The sequence below is a fragment of the Pyxicephalus adspersus genome, chromosome 6, assembly GCF_032062135.1.
Source record: "Pyxicephalus adspersus chromosome 6, UCB_Pads_2.0, whole genome shotgun sequence".
Taxonomy (NCBI): domain Eukaryota; kingdom Metazoa; phylum Chordata; class Amphibia; order Anura; family Pyxicephalidae; genus Pyxicephalus; species Pyxicephalus adspersus.
Window position 1 is genome coordinate 64,201,311 of NC_092863.1, and position 21,059 is coordinate 64,222,369.

The window sequence follows — 21,059 nt, forward strand, 5'->3', positions numbered from 1 at the left end:
CTGTTTCTGGCTGGATAGTGAGTCAGGGCTCTGGGAATCCTGTGATATAGTCCTAGGAGGGAGAGCCCCCTGTCCTGTCCGTCACAGTGCTGTGTGTCCAAGTGCAAACTTATCTCTTTCCCTGCCGCTGAAGGAGAACCATTCTTTGGCCCCCTCCTCACCATGCTGGGGGCCACAGATAATGCTGAATATTGAGCTGCTATCCGGAGACCTGTGCATGCACCACTTACCCAGGGCACATCCAAGCCACGCCCCCAGGATGAATATTGCAATGACATATATAACAATGAAAACATAACACTGATAGAATACTGAGCACGTGAAACAAGAATATTCCCATTCACATGCCATGCAGAGGAAATCCGTTCTGTAGCACGCTGTGCCCGCTCCATGCAGCCCCGTCCATGCTGTGATCCCCGCTTGGCAGATCCGCTCCGGGTTTTGCAGAGCCAGTAGCAGGCAGCAATGGTGAGGAGTGGGCGGGGCCTGTGAGGAGGAGAGGCTGAGCTGAACTCCTCGCTGAGTCCAAATCAATGATCAGCAGCCAGTGCAAGGAGCAACTGCCCTCTCCTGCCGGGGACATCACTGGAGTTCAGTGGGCTGCATCTCTCCAGCACAGACCTGCTATGACTTGTCTCTGACCGGAGTCGTTGTGGCATTTGGATGTTGTACGAGTCCCGGTCCTGCCCTCATCTCTCTATCTACAGAACAAAGTGCAGCGTTTGCGATACCCATTGCCTTCCATGTGTAGTAATGACTAAGGATTGCCAGGGAGAGCCTACTGGATCCGATTTTCCCGAGAGATCCCTCTAATTTGATTACTAATGGGACTCTACATGAGCTGATTGTGCAGTGCTGTGTTCTCAAGGTACAGTGTTGTGCTATTGTCATTGTGTGTATGTGTGTATGCTTCTAGGAATGGTGCTGCCAGGTCTATGGATGGCCATGGCAGTGATTGCTTGTGCAGTAATGAAGGGATCGGGGGATTATCCCCCCATATTATTACTAGAGACCCCCCAACTGTCTGACCCCTTCCTCTTGCATTGGGAGTGATGGCTTCTTAATACGAGTGTCAGCGCTGCTATTGTGCAAACTTGGGCTGGCTAATTGCTGCTGATCGCCTGTCTGTGTCCTCACTCCCGTCTGGGATTGTGTATTACAGCAATGAAGGCTTTAACTAGGATGGAAGGGTTATCCAGGGGTGGCCCTAGATCCCTTTACAAACCCAGTGTCCTGTTTTCTATCCTGCTCAGTGATTCCCTATCCAATCTCTAGGATGCTGTGTATTACAGGGTAGAGCACACTGGCACACCCACCCATGTATTCAAGGCTTCTGTTCTATGGATGATTCCAAGGGCTCCACATTCTACTGCTGTGGCTGGAGATGTGCAGTTCTTCCATTTTTTTTCTCAAGTTTTATCATGCTGCAGTTTAATAAATAGGTCACTTGGCAAGTTGATGTGATGCACTTTGTACAAGTGTAATGGGATTTGTGAATACAAAGTTGGTGCCAGCAATGGATCTAGGGCAGAAAACTCCTGACTATTCTGCACCACTGTCAGCAGCCTTCGGTGGGGCTTTGCCTTGTGCCTACTGTGTGGCACTGCCATGTGCCCATTATGGGTCCATGCCTACATGCTGATTTGCCTCCTATTGGCTAATGTAATCTGCCTATTGTCAGGCACTGCCACCTGCTTTCTGTGGGGCATTGTCATCTCCCACCTGCCTTCTGTGGGTGGCACGGTCATGTGCCTACTGTGCTGCATTGGCATCTCCCACCATCAGCTTCTTGGTAGGCTGGCGGCACAAGTGCATGGTGACTGGTGCTTCTCTCCCCAGTGTATGGGAGCCAGTCAGCTGAGAGTAATGTGCTCTAAGTGCTCTGGCTGTGAATTTGAAGGAGAGCTCGTAGGAGCTTTGGGAAGCAGCCTGTAAATCCCCCCATGTGTTGTTTTCCCTGCTGCCTTATGGAGCCTGCTTCAGCTTGGTACATTTGAGGAAATGGAGCAGAAAGTCAGGGAGTTGGTGGGTTGCCTGAGTCCCAATGGAGCCCTACAGCAAAATAAGATCATTACAATAAAACGTCTGAGATAGATCTGGGCATAAATAAACAACAAACATACAAGTGCCAAGGTTGGGTGCTAAGTACCACCCAGTGCCAATCCAGGGCTAAATCTGTGATGTGCGATGATCTGTGTAGGGTAGAACTGTTGCACAGGGAGCCTGCAGCAATTAAATGGTTAAATGAAGCCACTAATGTTTAATGAAAGAATGTGCGGAATGACTTTTCCTTTGTGACCAAAGAGTAATAGGGGGATTTATGTTGCCATGATTACATTAGCATAGATTTTTCTATTGCTAGAGTAGAGAATACACAAGTGATGCCTGGAAGACACAGCAAAGGTTAATTGTGCAAAACCAGAGTGTCTGCTGCTTGTCTGCAGTGCCTTGTAATCTGGACTCCGGCTGTTTCACTGCTCCAAGGAAGTCAATTGTGCCCACAGCATCGACTCTGCTAATGGCAATACAATATAAAAATGCTTATTTCCCTTAAGCATGCTTGCGCTCATAAACCGCTCTGTCAGGAGTCATTTCTTTATGGCTCTGAGTCGGTTTGATTTGGTATTGCCATTTCCAAAGTACTAAACAGGCAAAATAAGAAAAGGGCCTGTTTAAGTCTCAATGGATCAATGGGCTGCACTCAATACCCATGTGGGCATTTCTATGATTTGCTTTTATTGAGCTCGAAAAGGCAGTATTGCTGGATAAGGAAAATCCCAAGCCCTGATAATAAAGTATTAATAGCATGTATAGTACAAGAAGAAAGTGTTTACTGGGTAGTAACTGTGCTGCAGTCCACTAAAATAGAAAAGACATAAAATTCAGCGCTTGCTGTCTGTTCTGCACTGTCCTCCAGCCTGCCCTGACTGCATGCTGTAAAACTTAATAATTAACTTGCTTTAAATTGAACAGAACCTTGTCTCCAATCTGAAATGTAGACCGCATTGACGTGTGTTCAATTGGCACTTGTGGTCCTTTTTTTGGAGCTGCGGAATCTTTTATTTCAGGCTCAAAAGCTAATAGTCTTTTATTGAAGCTATTGAGATTAAAGAGCACAGTCCAACATAGTTGTCAATATTGTGTTCACCACATTAGTTATTCTTTAAATTCTATAAATGTATGTCAATTAGTAAATCTATAGTCTTACTCCATTACCAACTGGGTGCATACACTGTAACCCAACACTGATAATGACCTAGTTTACAACAGTTTAACTTTCCCTAACACTACTTAGTTGGTTTTACAATTGTCTATCACTGCATATCTAAATATTATTGTTTTTCCTTGTGCAATGTGTGACACATTACCCATAACTTTTGCAAATATTGATGCTTGGACTTGAAATCTCCTTAACGTTTACTGATCACATCTATGGCAGTAATCAGTAGATGGCAGAATGCCTTTGATGAGTTTAAAGAAGTTAGCAGTGTTTCAATGCAATCACATGCCTCTGCTAAGGCTGTTTAGTTTTGATGTGTTGAGTGATACGCTTAAGCTAGCTCTTTAAACGGATCAGCCAGGTGAAATGTATAGCTTCTTGTGTATATATTGTAAGACACATGGATTTCTGATACATGGCTACTTGAAGATAAAATCAGGCTTGGGTTCTTTTCCTGTTCTAGCCGTGTAGGAGAATAGCCTGGTAAATGTATTGAATTGGTGTAGGGGTCTTTTAGGGTTAGACAAGAAGGTTCCTTTATTGAAGGACCTGCCAGGGTGTAGATCCTGTGATAAATCCAAGGATGTGTTTTGTATAGATGACAGCAAATTTGTTTGTATGGTTGTTTTAAATTACAAAGGGAACTCCTTCATTTGCTTTGCCAACTCCACAGACTGACATTTAAAAAGGGGACATTGTGCAGCACTGACAGATAAAGTGACTGCGCTACTGTTTTCTTTCTCTTTGTTTGTCTGTCACTCACCATTATATCAAAGGCTGAATTAATTTATTTTGTGATAACGCCACCACAGGAGAGAGGCCATGTTGGAAAAACTGACTGTGAAAACTTACCTACTCCTTACCTACTTTCCTAATCTCAGATCTGCCCAATAATAATACTCTTGTTTTAACATTTTGTATTGTATCATGTTAAATAGAATTAAAGATTTATTGTGTGTTCTAGAAACAACAATTGCAGATCCTTTTTAGGAAAAGAAAAAAAATATCAGAGGCTTTGAGAATTTAAGGTTTCTCTCTTTATTGTTGTACATTACACAGCCTCATTGCCCTTTGGGTTGTCTTATTTCATATACAATGCTGTGTATGTATAGGGTTTGAATGTGTGAATTGCGTTTGGGTCCCCTGGTGGTCATTGTAAGATTTGCAGATTATGCCCCCCCCAGGCTATTTCTAAGTACTTTCTCCATTTTCTGTAAAAGTTTTTACACCATCAATTAAACAATGCCTATTGTGGAGTGACAAGTTGTTTCTTTTATGAAGACCTTAGATTTCAATGTTTGGCTTTGTCCCCTAATGGTTGAATAAGAAAAGTAATTAAGCTGCCAGGAAGGGTTGCTTTCATCTTTGAAGCAGAACATGGGGAGTTTGCTGGAGTGGCTGCCTTGTTTTGGCAGCTAAACTGGTTAGTTAATTGGTAAACTTGGTGGTCCCTGTGCAGCAGAGCAATTCTTCTTTAAATAATCCCAACCACATGTATTTTTCTTTACAATCTTTAGACAGGAATTTGGAAATGCAGTACTGTTGGCTTCCTCCAGCTAACCACTGATATAATAGTAGATATGGACAAACCGGCATTTGAAAAATGGTTTCCAACTGGCCTTTTCTTTTTAAAGTTGCTTGGATTAGTCTCTGCACTAGAGATTCTGGTTAAATACTTTCCAGGGATTTCCTTTGGCATATTTGATGTTTTTGCTCAGGCATGTTGAAATAAATTAGATTCCATTGCTTTATTGTTTGTAATATATATTTTAGAAATGTGCAATGGTAACCACCCTCATCATAATATGATTATTATACTGTATTTATGAAGCACCGACATGTTATACAGTACTGTACATTAAATAGGGCAAATGACAGACAGATGAACAATGACACATGAGGAGGAGAGGACCCTGCCTTAAAGAGCTTACAGTCTAAACAGTGGGGGGGTACACCATTGAAGGGGGCCTTATATGAGCTCTGCTATGATGTGTCCCCATCTGTTTATCTGTTCTAAATAGGTAAACTTTATAAATACAGAAATAAGCAGTTAATATTCCTTTATTTAGGTTGATGTATTGGGGGTTGATTTAGGGGAGGGAAGGGAGTTTATGCCATTAACGTATTGAAGCATCACTCTGCAAGGAATAGCTCACTTGGTAATACAGTGAAAGTTCCCAATAATCAATTGTGTGCAAGGGAATGCAAAAAATATCTTTGCCCATGATTGGATGGTTAAACTAAGCAGAACTCCACCTCATTCACTAAGCTAAGTGAACTATCCTTTGCAGACTGATTGACTTTTCATCTAGCAAAGTTAAACAACCCCTTAGTAAGTAAACCCCACAATGAATTCACAGTACCTTTTGTGAATTGAAATTTGTGATTGGCTTCTCTGAGATACTCATTTGAGCCTGTGAATATGTGAACATCCGTACCATTCATGTGCAGAGGTGACATTGCCTGTATACAATATAATCAAACACATTAGGAATAAATGGATTTTATGTCTGCTCATTATTTTCTGTTGTATACATTCTTTATAAATCTATTACACAGGCAGACCATTAGCATTGTTCTAGGGTCACATTTAAGCACATTTTACTCATATAAGATGCTAATAAAGAATATAAAGTTAGATAAGGGCAGTGCCATGTTGTCTAGGTTTAGAAGAGTATATATTTGTTTACAGCTAGCTTGGCCACAAGGGGCGCTCTTCACCTGTATTGTGTAGATAGGACAGAATTTCATTCATTCTTTATGAGATCTATATGTTTATTATATATATGTATATAGAGTATGTGTATTCTTAAAATATTTGTGTGTATTGTCTTAAAAATAAAATGTTAAATTTAAAGATTTGATGGCAGCTAAGTCTTAATAAAAACAAAGCTTTTCCCTTTACTATATTTCCTAATGTAATGCTTTTACATGATACAGAATTTATTGATATATATTTATCTATTTATATATTTGTTTTATGTTTATTTTTTTTATAGACATGGATGTTTAACTATAAAGTTTTTTGTTTTGTGTTGACTGACTGTTAAAGCAAATGACTATTTATAAACCTTTCCCAAAATATTGTGTGACCCTGTGGTTTTTGTTATGCAAATCTAAAAGACACTGCTTGAGTACAATCTGGAGACCTTTTTATAAATGACATCTACTTGTTAAATGATTCAGTCTTCATCAATTTTACATAAGACTAAGAAGCACTCAGGCGATTAGGGATAGCGTTTTATAAATTCCCCTTCCCCCATGAGGGACAGGAATACACCGTCCAAGTAGCCTTTTCTTTCGGCCATGGCATTGATCATATAAAGGAGGGCATCTAACCTTCTTCTGATCGTTGGTGGAAAGGTTAATCTCATTGACAATAATCTCTTCTGTTGCCTTTATACCTGAGTAATGACCCTTCGGCCATTGAAAGAACAAAAGAGGTTTGGTGATGCGGTTGGGCATTCACCTTTCCTATGAGGGTTGTTTGTATTATTGCTGGAATTCTTTATTCAGGGTTTGTGTTTCCTGCTCTAGCTGTCAGCCTTTGTGTACCGATTGCTCTTTAGTTAATTCCTCCAGCATCTTTAAATGATGGCCTAGCGATAGATAGCTACACTGTTGCCTGATCTTCATCTATTAATCATGGAAGCTGCTTTTTTATGCTGTTGCCATGGCACCGGGGCCTCAGATAGTGTTGGGGTGCCTTGGGGAAGGCTCTCTGTATAACAGGACTTGCAAGCCTTGCAGTTATTTTGGCAGAAGCAGAGCTTGGAAAAAAAGAACAGAGAGCGCGATATCCAACATTATTCAGTATTGGATTAAAAGAGGCAACTCCTCGACGTGTCTCTGTGGACCTTGTTATGTGAACATCCAGCTGATATGTGTTATTTTCGGGGTATATTTTTTTTTCCTTTGTTCTTCATAACATAGAAAAAAGTCCAGAGGAGGGGGGGGTAACTTTAATCTATAAGCAAGAATGAAAATTGCTTTTCATCAGTGATAAATGCCTGGGCTAATGAGGGTGTTAAGGCCTTTAAAGGCAATTCAGGTAATTGTGTTTAAAAAACAAATCCAAGCTTTGACACAAATGTGGGCCGTATTTTAAGCCTTGTTTATTTGTTCCTTCACAAATGGCTTTAATGTGAAAGTTTGTTGCACTGGGGGTTTCAGTAAATTGTCTTGTGACAGTTAGGGGCCACCACGTTAACTAACCTAGTAGCAGAATTTGTTTTTATTTAAAAGTAAAGCCACCCATTGAATCCAATCAGCACTCACATTACTGGTGGTAAATATGGCCAATGGGGTGGAATTTGACTTGCATACAGATTGCGCTGACTGAGAAATGGGCCAATCAGACTCTGCAGCTACTGATTTTGATTGGCTCAGTTTCATGTCACTGCTGTTTGCATACAAAAGTTTTTTTTTTCTTTTTATTGACCATCTCTAATGTCAAGTTAATAGAGATACATTTTAATGTGTTATTGTGGGTACACATTTTTTTCAATTTGTTGCACATAATCCCAACAGAAACAACTTTAAAGAAGACCTTGCAGCATGATACTACAAGGACTGCTTATAATATTTAAGCTCCCTCCCATTGCTGATAGTACCTTTAAATTGTACTCTTAAAGATAAGGTTGCATTATACTCTCCAGATTTTTTTATTTAAGCTTGGTGGATATAAGCTGTATGAGGGTATTTTGACATAACTTTTCAGTAACTACCTAAAAACAGCCATGGGGTTACTGGAAAGTGCTTGGTGGTGCACTTAGGTTCTTTACGTGACTTACCCCATTGTACCACCAATGGCACCTAAGCCAGAGTACTGTTGCTTTCCTTCCGATACCCGGGGAATACAAGGCAGAGCATAGGAAGATGCTCTTGCAATTGACTTGAATGCTTTCTTTTGAAATTCAGGGTATTCCTTATTCACCTGGACTTCTTACAGATGGACAATAACATCATGCCCAGCAAACCAAGACCAGGCTTTAGGTGGATCTTGTATTTTACTGCAAGATCTTTAGGCTACCTCTAGGCTGCTTATGTAAGCAACACATTAAAAATAAAACCCAGACTAAACAACCAAAATCCATCTTCTACTAGTCTCGTATCAATAAATGTTCTCATTTCAGGACACTTTAATAAAGTAGTCCTATATTACAGCCATGGAACTATCCCTTTCAGAAGGAAGGTCAGCAATAACAGCCGATGTCTATCTCATTAGAGGTTTTCTCATGGGTACCAGATTGAAGTGCGCTACATATTTTTATTACTGTAGTGTGTTGTTTTTATATAGTGCCAACTATATAAAAAAAGGCAATAAACACATTATAACATACATCATCACTTATAATAGGAGTATTGCTTGAGTGTGTTGAAAATAATAAACATGCTGTCATTGACATCTAAATACATGATGGTTTATTATGGTTGAAAATAAAAATCTGCTATTATAGACTATGAATTTTTGTCTTGTTCAGTGCTATCATAGTGACAGATCTGGGACACGTGGCGCTCTGTGTTTTGATCTACCTTTCTTTGTTTGTGGGATCATATTTTAATGAATAAGCCCCATGCTGAGTGCAGCTTGCCATCTGCTCCCATTTTCCAATTGCTGTACCTGAAGTAGAAGCTGTGATCAGTCACTCAGGGTGTAGTCTGTGTACATCTCTTTGTCCTTGCTTTTTAGTTGCCACCAGAAGGAATTAAATGACATACCCTGTGGTCAGAAGCATACTGTCTCTGCAATATGCATTATATAGTAATATACTACCTGCATTTAATAAAAATAGCTCCGATTACCATAAAATGGGCATAATTTTTTCCTGGAATTGTAAGGCTGTAAATTGTTTCCCTTTATAGGTTTGTGACTCTTATGTACATCTGCAGTTATAATAATTGAACAAAGAACATAGGAATAGTAATTCCAATGTTGTAGAATATTGCAACGTTGCCAAGTTAAATGAAAGCGTGATAATGATCAGTGATTAAGTGCCGTTCTATATAAAATGGGTTTCATTATTTGGTGAAAGCTGCAAGGTTTACACTATCAGACAGTTTCTTATATATTGTGCAAGTTCTTGCAGAACATCTCTGGAGTCCCTAGGTGTGCACACCTGGTGTGACCATTCTTCTTGCTGCTGTTTTATGACACCATGCAATAGGGAGTTATAAAACCATAAAGGAAAGAGGAAAGTCCCAAGAAAACAGGAAGAGACTAGAAAATAATAAAGGGGAGATTGTGTTGTTGGAATATCTATGGTATGTTTGTATGCCAGTGGCAGAATCATCCAACCACTCTGTGCCTATAACTGAAAGGGGCTGTCACCTTTGATTTTTGAGGCAGAAAATATATGGTACTTTATTGTCCGAATACTGTAATTGATCCTTAAATTGAAATTAGTAGGAGATCCAGTTGGCCAAGCTGCACTTTACTTCTACCCCAGATAGTTTTGGCAATTTAGGTATATAGCCAGATTTTAATGACCAGATAATTCCATGCCCGGATTTCTAAACATGATGTTTGCACACTGATAAATATTACTGCCACATTTTTTAAGCTTTTCTCCCATCTAATTGTGATAATTAAGATTAGTTTTAAAGCAAGTTTTGCATAATGAATGAGCCAATACAGCCAAATGACTATAATTTTAATACATAGCCAATTTTTTTTCTCATTTATTTTCAGATTTGAGTTTCATGATGCTGATTACAAGACCAGTAAATTCTCATATGTTCTCCTTGGGTGGCAACATAATAAACCAAAAGCTCTAGACTCAAAAAGCTTTACCATCCTTTGTGCTAAGATAAACAGAATTCTGTAGTTGGAGTGATGATAAGTCCGGTACAGATCAGCAGTTCTGTTGAACAAAAGTTGTCTTGTATGATGCCGTTTTTTAATTTCTGCTGTTTTTGCAACACCGGATACATCAGGATGATCTTTCAGCATGAATGAACAAGAACTTTAGGGTCAATTCATACATTTATTTGGCTTTTGTATATGATTAGCCTGTAAATCCCATTCTTTTGTGAGGATTGCAGTTTACACTCTGTGACCTGATATCCAGATCTTCAGACGTCACGCTAGCCTTTGGTACCATAAAGCAAATCTGTACTGGGAAAGATGTGTAGGTGAGCATGTGGCTTTATTTTTCCCAGTTTTTCTTACCAATTCCTAAATGATATAATGTAAGGAGCCCCTAAAATTTAACCAATATGTATTCAATCTGGTAGATATTGATAGAACATTAAATATTGTATAGTCTTCTTTAAAGAACAAGCAGAAGTTGTAATAAAATATATATATATATATATATTTATATATATATATATATAATTTATATTTTACATTACTTTTATTTGTATGGTGCCATGTGTACAGCATGAGCTGCTATTGTCTACCATCTCTACTGCTTAGATGATTTTAGATTATTTTTTTTATTGTTTGAGTATCTTGATATGACCATGTCTCATTAATACAAACAGTGATCCTGCTAACATTCATAAAAAGGAATGATCACAGGTGGGACCATGTGATTCTGAATGTGTATGGTCAGTGTATAAGTACTTTGAAGAAAGCTCCAGGTGAACTTAATGTACCACAGGTGTTCGTAATAAAAATAATAGAAATGCAGGGATCTCTCTCATTTGTTCTTTTATTGAAACTCCTTTATATTTATTTAAATGCAGTGTTCTGTTCAGTTATTCACAAATGCTTGCAGAAAACAGGTATTTCTTACCAATTAATTAAGTAAAATAGCTGTACTGGTGAAAGGCTAAGGTGAGTGTCATTGGAGTATAGTGCCCAGAAACCTTATCTGTCTGCATACTCCATGACTAATGTTGTGTTTTCTATCTACGTGATTATTTACACATGGATCGACACTTACATGTTCTTGGATTCTGCCATCCAAGGTACATGGATATATAATAAACACTTACAATACATGTCCTAACATCTTTCAGTATGCTATTTATTTCTTCATTAATTCCTATTTGTTTCTGCTGCAAATCTGAGAAAAGGGTGTTCTATTTGTAAAGGTGAACTTACGGGCAGTCTTCTAATGGCAAAAATCAGAGACTATTGTTTGATGTTTGCATGTGAATATTATTAGAGCACTCACCAGTACACTTGTCAATAAATATTGAATTAGCAGTTTGAACTCTGTATATAGAAAACAAGTGGCTGCATAGCATTGACTGTGAAATGAGATGTACTTGCTACAGCGGCATCATGTAAGCCAAGGAGAGTTATAGGTCAACAATGAAGTACTTTGTCATACAAAATTGTAATTAAAAAAATGTGCTTTGTTTCTCAAAGTATCTCATTGTAAAACTAGCCCAGACAGCCTAATGGTGCCTCCAGTCAAATAATTTGATTTAAAAGTACAGTGTTAGGAGATTTGTGAATGAAAGGGTGTTTTTAAGAAAATCATATTGTCCATACCAACCAGTTAAAATGATCTGTTTGCTGTTTAGTAAAGACAGTCGGCATCAGAGTTTTTGCAATAGACAATACATTAAATTCTTGGCATACTTTCCACACCCAAGTCTTAGTTGTCTGCTCTGGCCATTGGTAACGCTTTCTAAATCCAGGTTTTGTGGTGCTTTAGGAGCAATGCTTTTATGGATGTGTCCCTTGGGGTCCTATCTTTTGCATTCTTGTCTTGCTCAGGGTTTTTATTGTTATTTTAAAGGCACTAAGGGAGGCAAAGAATTGATGTGCAGAAAGTGGGTGTTCTCATGTCCTAAAGAAGCTTTCCTGTACAGATGTTGCCTGGTAATCCATTGATAGAAGCTTTGAGGTGGGGGTAGGTGTAATAGCTTTTAGTGTATAGGGTGTAATATTATGTCTGATTTGTATTGGGATGAATGATGTGATGTTTTCTTCACACACTGCTATTAGTGACATACTCTGTACACTGGGCAGTACGCTACATACCCCTTACTACTGACTGTTATAGAAAGCTGCACTTTTTCTGGACATTTTGTCATTTAGCTCTTTTTTGTGAACTATAGATGATTTTATGTTATTGTTTTAAGAACCTCTAAATGTCCTTCACCAACAAAAGTTGGGATATATTGCTTTGCACCCCCCCCCCCCCAAAAAAAAAAAAGGTGCTATTTGAAGCACAGTATGACAAAATTGAAATGCATCATCTGATGTTTATATATGTCCATAACTACAGCTGCAGTGTTTTGTATTTAAAGTCTCCTTTTTTGCTATATTTGCTATTTATAATTTAGATTTTATGCATAATGATTGTTACCTTCTGCAGCTGGAAATCTAGAAGCTGCAAAAAAAGTGTAATATTTTAAAGGCAATAAAAAAGGATAATGTGGCTTTTATTGTGACTAGCTACTCTAGAATCCCAGACGCCAAAATTCTTTGGGGAATAGTCTCACGCTTTTAAGCAGCACAGTAGTGTTTGATCTTGCTGTCTGACTTTTACCATAGCCTGCAATTAGCACCCAAACCTCCGCTTCTATGAAAAGAAAACATGTGCTGGCTTATCCTCCTGCCTGTGTGGTGTATGGATGAACTCTCCCTGGAAAATGGATATGACGTGGTCATATTACAAGGAAAGGAGAGCACAATTGATCAGACCTGAACCATGCTTTTATCTGGTTAGCATCATGTGAAATCCCTTTAGTTTGGCAAGATTTTCATCCTAAAACATAAGGTGCTGCTGAGCTGTGGAAGAGTCTAACAATCTAGCATGGGAAATGCACTACATTCTTCAAATGCATGATTTTTATGTACATAGGCAGTTCATTGATTGCCAACTAGGGACCTCAGCTGATAATCGCCCAAACTTAGGGCAAAATGACCTTTTAGTCTGGCCATTATCTATTTTACCAACAAATGGCATAAATGCAATATATGTTTGTGTCATTATTCATTAGTAGAAGGGTTCTTTGCAGTAAGAGCAGTGTGGCTTAGATCTAGGAACCAGTTCTAGCCGACTGAATAGATTGTCTGGTTGCAGTAGGTTATCTGCTCCTTGCTATCTTTAAGTGTAAATATAAACTTTTAATACACAACCTATACATAGTCTATATGTAGCATTCCTTTTTGACTGGTAGATATGTTTACAATTCATCCATATAAGGGTTCTTTACTGTAAGAGCTGCTAAACTGCAAAGTTGTCTTTCAGTGGAATTTGCTGGCTTTATTGATTTGTTTCGAGAAGTGATGGATGCCTTCGTATTTATAAATATAAACTGTGTTTTTTATTTATAAGACATGGTATTCTGGATTGTTGATTAAGGGACCTATCTAACTGCTGTTCAACAGGTTTTTAGAAAAAAATTTTTTCTATTCTGTATCAGCCAAAAGTATAGGATTGAAAGGATGCAAGGTGTGTTAATGTTTTCTTTTTTAAAAACATAATGGGCCATGTGACTGTGTTACTATGGTTTTTTAACAGCCTTTTTTGTACAGTAATCAGTACATTATTCCAAATACATTACATATGCTTTTTACATTTTAATCATTATATTTTTATTTCTTTTTTTATTTTCATGTCTAAAAGATGTTATTTTTATTTAAGGGAAATAGAGTGGCACCTTCCTTTTGTGCAAAGCACAAAGAACACTTTTTTTCTCCCCCCAGACAAAGAAATCCATTTTCACATTTGCTGACAATGGTTATTACTGTGCAGAAAGCTTCGTGAACCTTAAGACAATAGAGCTGTGATGATCTGGATGTTGCCAAGCAGGTCTAACAATGCACTCCCTTGTTTTAAGGGAGTTGAAGTATGAAATTGTTGGCGCACGGTCTTGGCCACCTCATATCTTGTGAACAACACCTGTACATTACATGTCTCACAGTAGCTCCTGCTATGAAATCTGCAGGCAAAGTGCAGAACTAAGCTGTATAGATTCCTCCTTTATGAACATTAAGAAGGAACCGCTTTTGCTAACATCTGAATTTCATTCCAATGTGTGAATAACAAGTTTTAATGCTTACAAACCTTGCAGCATCTAACCACAAACTTGAGAATTATCTGTAGTTTCTAATTAGATATTGGCATATCTTAAATGCAGCGACACATGATCTCAGTCAGGTTTCCTGCCTTTTTCCATATTTGATGAACAATAAAAGAAAATGTCAGAATATGGTTGAGTTATTTCCTAAGTCACTGCGGCAGCATGGTGGTACTGTGGTTGCTGTCTTGGATTTGATTCCAGGATGCTCCCATAGTTCATGTGGTTTCCCTGTGGTAATATATTTGGCAGCCACCGCTTTCATTTCAATTTTATATGTATTAAAGAGAGAAGCTGCCCATTCGTTATATCCCAGATTTGAGTATATGCCACTTATCAGCCTGTTACATGAAAGACAAATGTCTAAATACATATACAATATGGGGGACCTTTTACCTGCCAAAAGTTTAGTTCTGAGAGTAGTTACAGAGCTTTCATTCTTGGTTACTGAGCTCTCCAACTCCACATTCTTACCATTTGTATGTGTATATTTTTGTAGTAATGCAATTCTGAAAACAATACATCGGCATCTTTTGCTAGTAACTTTTCTATGCCAGAAACATCATTCTAGAGTCCTGTATACATGGCACAAAATTCAGAATCAAATGTGCTCTTTGCAAGGATTTTTTAGGCTACTTTTGTGAAAAAATAAACATTTTGTATACCCTTTTAGCCAGGTGCACCACCCGGCACTTTCAGCAACCACCCGGCTGTTTTTGGGTGGTCACCTAGGAACTGCCACGCTGAACGCTGATATCATATTAAGGAAAACACTCGGCTATAATGTCCATGCTCTCCATTACTAAACCACACTGGTTTAACCATGCCAGTTGATCTATGACCATTTAAGATTGCCCGCCCCCACTTTAATAGGCTTCAAAGCCCTAATACCTTTATCTGATTGGTGTAGAAAAAATGTAAGTCAATTGATTAGGTGTTCTAGGGAAAAATTTTTACATTTCATTCTGTTGCCTTGCCTGTGTAACAACACTGAAAAAAAAACGACCTAAAACTGGGTTTTGATGTAAGGATTGACAATCTATATGTTGCTTTTTAGAAACCACATTTCTGATGGAATGTTTAGGAGGTGAGTAAAAAAAAAAAGAAACCTTTTGTCTGACTTAGAGTTATGATTACTGAAGGTTTTAGCAACTTCTTAAAGCTTGTGTTCATTGACCTTATTGGAGGAGTTATTTCTGGTCACTGGCCATGTTCTCCTCTAATAAATGCTCTGCTACAGCCTATATTTTACTCTTGTGCGCACAATTACTACATGTGTAATTGCTAAATTGTGAAAGATGGGAAACCTCTAGGAATTTCTTCTTTCTATTGCTACCTAGAACAATATTTCACAAGTTTTTGCCATGATTCATAATCATTAGGCATTAGTATTGTAATATTTAGACCTGCTCCTTGAATGTACCATTATAATATATCTGATCATATAAAAAGGAAGACAAAGATTTTATAGGGTTTGTGCTATGCTGATTTTGTGATAATTGTTTTTGTTTCCTTTACAAGGTAGAGGTGTTGATCTTCTTGGATAATTTATATGCTGTAGCTATTTTTTTGCCTGATTTTGTTCAACCACTGTCATAGACTTGGCTTGACACCTATAATGTATTTATATTATTTCTAGCTCTAGTTGTTTGCTTGTCCTGCAGGCTCTTGGGAAAGACTGATGAACGAGCCTTGGAATTTTATGAACAGATGCTTTATCCGATGGGAGCAGTGAAGACACGTTCACCTTTTTCTATAATTTTTTTGCTTTATGGTTGTGGTTTCAGTTGTCCAGCATTTTAGATTATTGTAGAGATGCCTTGTATGGCTGACGCCTTTAGTGATGCTGACCCTATTTTGGTTACATGCTTTACTTTAAGGGAGCTGTTCTCCTTTAAAGGTGACTTAATCCTTGTTTATAAGCTCCTGACAGTGATGACCGGTCCAGAAACCTTGGGCCATATATTAATTATGTGGATTAAACAGGTGATGAGATCTTGGTAGATTCCAAGGAAAGCAGTATGAGATTTTCATAATCAGCACAGGCATGTAAAATACTTCTTCCATTCATGCCATTAGTCTACCTGGCTATACACAGTGGATTATACTTGGAGAGTCAACTAAAATGTACTGACTCCAACTTCACAGCCCTGCTATTGCATCTGGTGACTGTATAATCAATGCAGAAATCTACGTTTTTAATGGTCACCAGAATAAGAGGTAAAAAGAAATCTTCCAATGGAGATATCCCTTCACTTTGTAGAGATCTCCTGTTGTGTACTGAAACATAAAGAAAAATCTCCCCTATGGAACATAAAGGCAGGAACAAATCTGGAAAGCAGTATTACTATTCCACATTCTAGCCAACGATAAAAAAAACGTTTAGTACATTCTATAGCAAACCTGTGATATTCAAAAAGTCCTAAAAAAGCATGCAGAGATACTAAGTACAAACAATCATCCTTACTAATGAACTGCAAACAGCCTGTCCTCAGATTAAAGTATATGTCCTATTTCTTATGCTGTGCTGGTATTCTTCCTCTGTTTCTGCTGATGCATGTTGCTTTTACTCAGCAATGTCGCTCTTTTAGGTTTGGATTAATTGGGGATGCTTAGGCATGCATCTTATTGGTGTCAGCATAATAGTTGTTTATACTTTTTGCATAACTCTGCATAAAGGGCATGGCCGTTTACTCCTGCTGTTCTAACATCTAAAAATGATATATACTTTTCTGTATGAGCAAAGTTAAAAGGCCAGGAAGTTGTTTTTCTCTTACTTTGACTAAACAGGGAGCGGAAATATTTTGCTTTTTTATCATTGATTTTCCATTAAATTTATGTATTGGTGTGACATAGTGGGATGATTTTTCTTTTTGAGGAGCCCCAGTAAAGCAACACATTTTATAACTACATCCATACTCTGCTCAGCTTGTTTTAAATTAAATACAAAATAATTCAGTATCCCCGTTTGATGAGTGAGTGTTGTCACCCTAGGATGGGAAATTTGACAGGCTCACTAGGCAAAATAAAGGATGGGGGGAAATAAGGCTTAAAAATTAAAATAAATGCTTCCATCACACCTTACTACTGGTACTACTTTGTAATTTTATGTTTATATATTCTTTGTTTCTTTTAGTAAACCAGGCACAGGTAATAATAGACCCTAGCAGCTGACCACCTACATGACCCAAAACCCTCCATGCAGTATGATTACTTATCATCTGGAGGGCTGAAAGATGGCTTTATAACAAGACAATTCACGCTTGGAAGGTCTCAAAATCGTTCCCTTTGTGTCCAAAAGTACGCTTATTTTGTTCAATAAAGAGACTGCACAGCAGATCATCTCAATATAAATATACACACTTCCTCCACATTTCAGCTGAATTAGTGTCTCTATATTGTTGGAGATTCTTCAAAGGATATCCTGTTCATACCATGCCGTTCACAATGCAAGCTTTTCAAGTCCATTGGTCACATAGAAGAGAATAGCCCCCAAAAAAAGGAAAATGTTAAAAGAATTGTAGACATTTTTCTCCATTGTTACCATTATGGTAATTCTAGGAGAGCAGACATTGCATTATACTATCATATGCAGCAGCTTTCGGCTCCAGATGGAACTTCAAGAACAATCATTTAAATTCATATTGTTGTTTTGAATACATAATTATTGCTTACCTAGGTGTTATTTGGGTGGTGATGTCAAAAGGTATTGTGTTAGGACTTTGCCCATTCTCCAATAAATGTACAGATAATTCTCATGTCCATATTCTTTCTCATTTAACTGAAAAGCATTATCATTGTCTGTAATATACAATTTTCTGGAGCCCATTGTTGTAGTAGATTGTTTTGTTTGGATGCCTTTGTGTTCCAGTCGTCTGGTTGGAAAAATGAAGCACAGAAATGTAATAAGCTGTACCACATGTGTTATATATTTATTTCTTGGGTTTAGAAAGAGGTTTTTTGAATAAATGCTGAAGATTGTGCTTGTAGCCTGATTTTATGTTTTAAATCCTGCAAAATCACTAAATAAATATATATAGAATCAGCAAGTATGTGTGTGATATATTTTAAGAAATGTTGGAGAAGCAGATTTTCACCAGTTCTTCGACATCTTTTATAGCATTTCTGTCCCTAGGCTATGTGTACATTTTAGATAATTCTTGGTGGTAATCATCTTGGGTGAAAATCTGGCATGTGTAGAGCAGTCCCCCAGCACCATTTGGCATATCCAGGGGGTTACTATTAGACAGATTATGGCACTTAATTTGGCTATCTTAAAAAAAAAAAAAAAAAAAAAAGTATTTTTTAAATTTCATTACTGCCCCTGGAGTTCTTTTATCTGCCTTAAGAGAAGTATTTTTTCATACTTGGCTATTGGGTTATAGAAGGACACTGCAGGGAGTCCTGTACAAGAGACAATAATATTCACAAGCCAACATTTACATTCTCACGATGTAGGAACATTTGATTATCATTTGTGCATGAGTATACTGCAAGATGCTTATTAGTTTTGCCTTGGCTAGTATTACTTGGCTAAGTGGATCTTTAAAAATTGAGTACTGCAGGCTGTTCCAAAGGGCTTCTTCAAAAGGCTACGCCTGAGTTTTGCAAGCTTCAAGCATGAGATTTCACAGTTAGTTGGATTTGGTTTATTATTTAAATTAATTGATGGAATCCATTTAAAAAGGCTGCCTAGTGCAATGTATTTATGCTGATGTGCCTGGGAGCCTGCTGCTGCTAATGCAGAAGGCTGATGGAAGATGCACATTCACCCAAGCACAAGTTATGTAGTTTAGGATACTGTGCTTTAATTAAAATTTCTGATATAAATATGATTTAGAAAATTGAAATGCTTGTCAGCCTTTGTCAGTTTAAAGGAAAGGCTGGAGATCAGCTTTAATATTGCTCAGTTGTAAAAGCTCCTGTACTGAAATTGCTTACTCTGATTTGCTTGCAGTGTCAGTTTCCTACATTGTTTATTAAAATCTGCAGCAAGTCACCCGGAACACCACCAGACTGAAGGACGTCCAGCATTTTCTAACCCCTTGCCCCCCAGCTGAACTGGCCTTGGCCCTTCACTTTCATTCATTCCATTTTTCTCAACATGAATGCTTAGCATCATATGGGAGCATTACCTAAGGTAATGGCCTGCCCAGAGCATCAGTACATTTTGATATTAGAATAACACCTAATATCCAGCTCACTGCTTGCACCAGGGCTTGAAAATCTTGAGAAGAATGCTGAGGTAGGGTGCTGTGATTTTTTTTAAGAAAAGGTTCAACATCCTTGTTTGCCCCTATTACCAGCTATAACCTGCCTACATTGCATAGACAGTGATAATGTCACTAGACTTCACCTAAAACATGGTATGTAATGAAATTCGTCTTACTAGCATTTTGATTTGGAGGGGGGCAGGGGGTCCAAGGAAGGCAATTTATTAGCAGAATGATCTTTACCTTGCTGTATACACAGTAATGTGCCACTCAAGTCCGTCATTGGAATGTTTAGTGTCAAGGGACTGTAGGCAAAATACTTTTAATGCTTGACCTGTAAGTATGGATATTGGTGTGTTTGCAGAATGGATCAATTTGCATCTCGGCTTAACACCCAGTGAAACTGTATATCCTTTTCAATCAGGCCATAAGCACCTGTCTAAGCTTTTGAATAGCAGTGTATAGTTCAACTGAAAGAGAAGACTGAATGGAACATGCCGTGACATGTAATACATGGGAGCAGATTAAAATGTTATGGTGATGCTTTATCACCCCATTATGTTACTACAAAAGAGGAAGCAGAAATTTTTATGATTATTATTATCAAACAGGTTTTATATAGCGCCAACATATTACGCAGCGCTGTACATTAAATAGGGGTTGCAAATGACGAATACAGACAACGATACAGGAGGAGAGGACCCTGCCCTGAAGAGCTTACAATCTAGTAGGTGGGGGAATTTACACACAATAGGAGGGGAGATATGTAGTGGTGGGAAGTAGTGACGGTTTCAGAAGACAGAAGAATATGGGTAGGCAAGTTTGAAAAAATGGGGTTTGAGTGCGCTTTTAAATAAGCAGAAAGTAGGAACAAGCCGAATAGGACGAGGAAGACCATTCCAGAGAGTTGGGGCAGCTCTAGAAAAGTCTTGGGGCCGTGCGTGTGATGAGAAATTAAATGAAGACTTGTGGCACGTAACTATTTAAATATAGAGGGGCAAAACTCTTACCAAGAACCCTTTTAAGGTAAATTATAGGACCAGATTGTTCAAATCAATCTCTCTCAACTTCTAAATACACAAGCGTGAATTCAGAATTTCAAGAAAGTTGGAGGAAAAAAAATACTGATTCAATGTGTAAGTAGTACTAGGTGGCTGCCTAAAAGTATTCATTGGGTAAAAGCAAAAACATTATTGTGAATGGGTCACATAAGGGAATTTTAATGTAGTACAGAGCAGATTGAAACGGTGCAGTGACTGTCAGTTGATATCGTTGATGCCAAATAATCAGCAGTGCTAAATGAGTGGTTTTGGCACCCTCTGTTTAAGCCTTTGATTCACACAAAGCTGTATTATTCCCACAACATATTCATAGCACTGACAATTGCTCTGAGATCATTAAATCTAAAAGTGAATTGTTTAGAATCTGTCAGGGAGAACAAATCTCAGGACTTGCTTTGAGACACATTCCCCCTTATGTCAAGAGCACTTAAGAGAAAAATTCAACTGAAGCCATAAATTGCTAGTAAATGTAAATGAAAAAAATGTTATTTACATTTGGGGCCTATTTTATGGGATTTTTTTTGCTTTGTTTTGTTTTTTTCATGTGATTCACTCCAATTTCACTCAAGTCAT

At 38.0% G+C, this 21,059-nt stretch overlaps 1 protein-coding gene across 5 annotated transcripts in view; it reads left to right on the top strand.

The window, feature by feature from the left end:
- Positions 1 to 523: 523 nt before the first annotated feature.
- Positions 524 to 21,059, top strand: part of SEMA6A (semaphorin 6A) — a 144,484-nt gene continuing 123,948 nt past the window's right edge. For all 5 annotated transcript variants that reach the window (XM_072416056.1, XM_072416057.1, XM_072416053.1 and 2 more), the window contains exon 1: positions 524 to 868. The gene's annotated coding sequence lies outside the window, so the exon portion shown is untranslated. The remainder of the gene's footprint in view (positions 869 to 21,059) is intronic.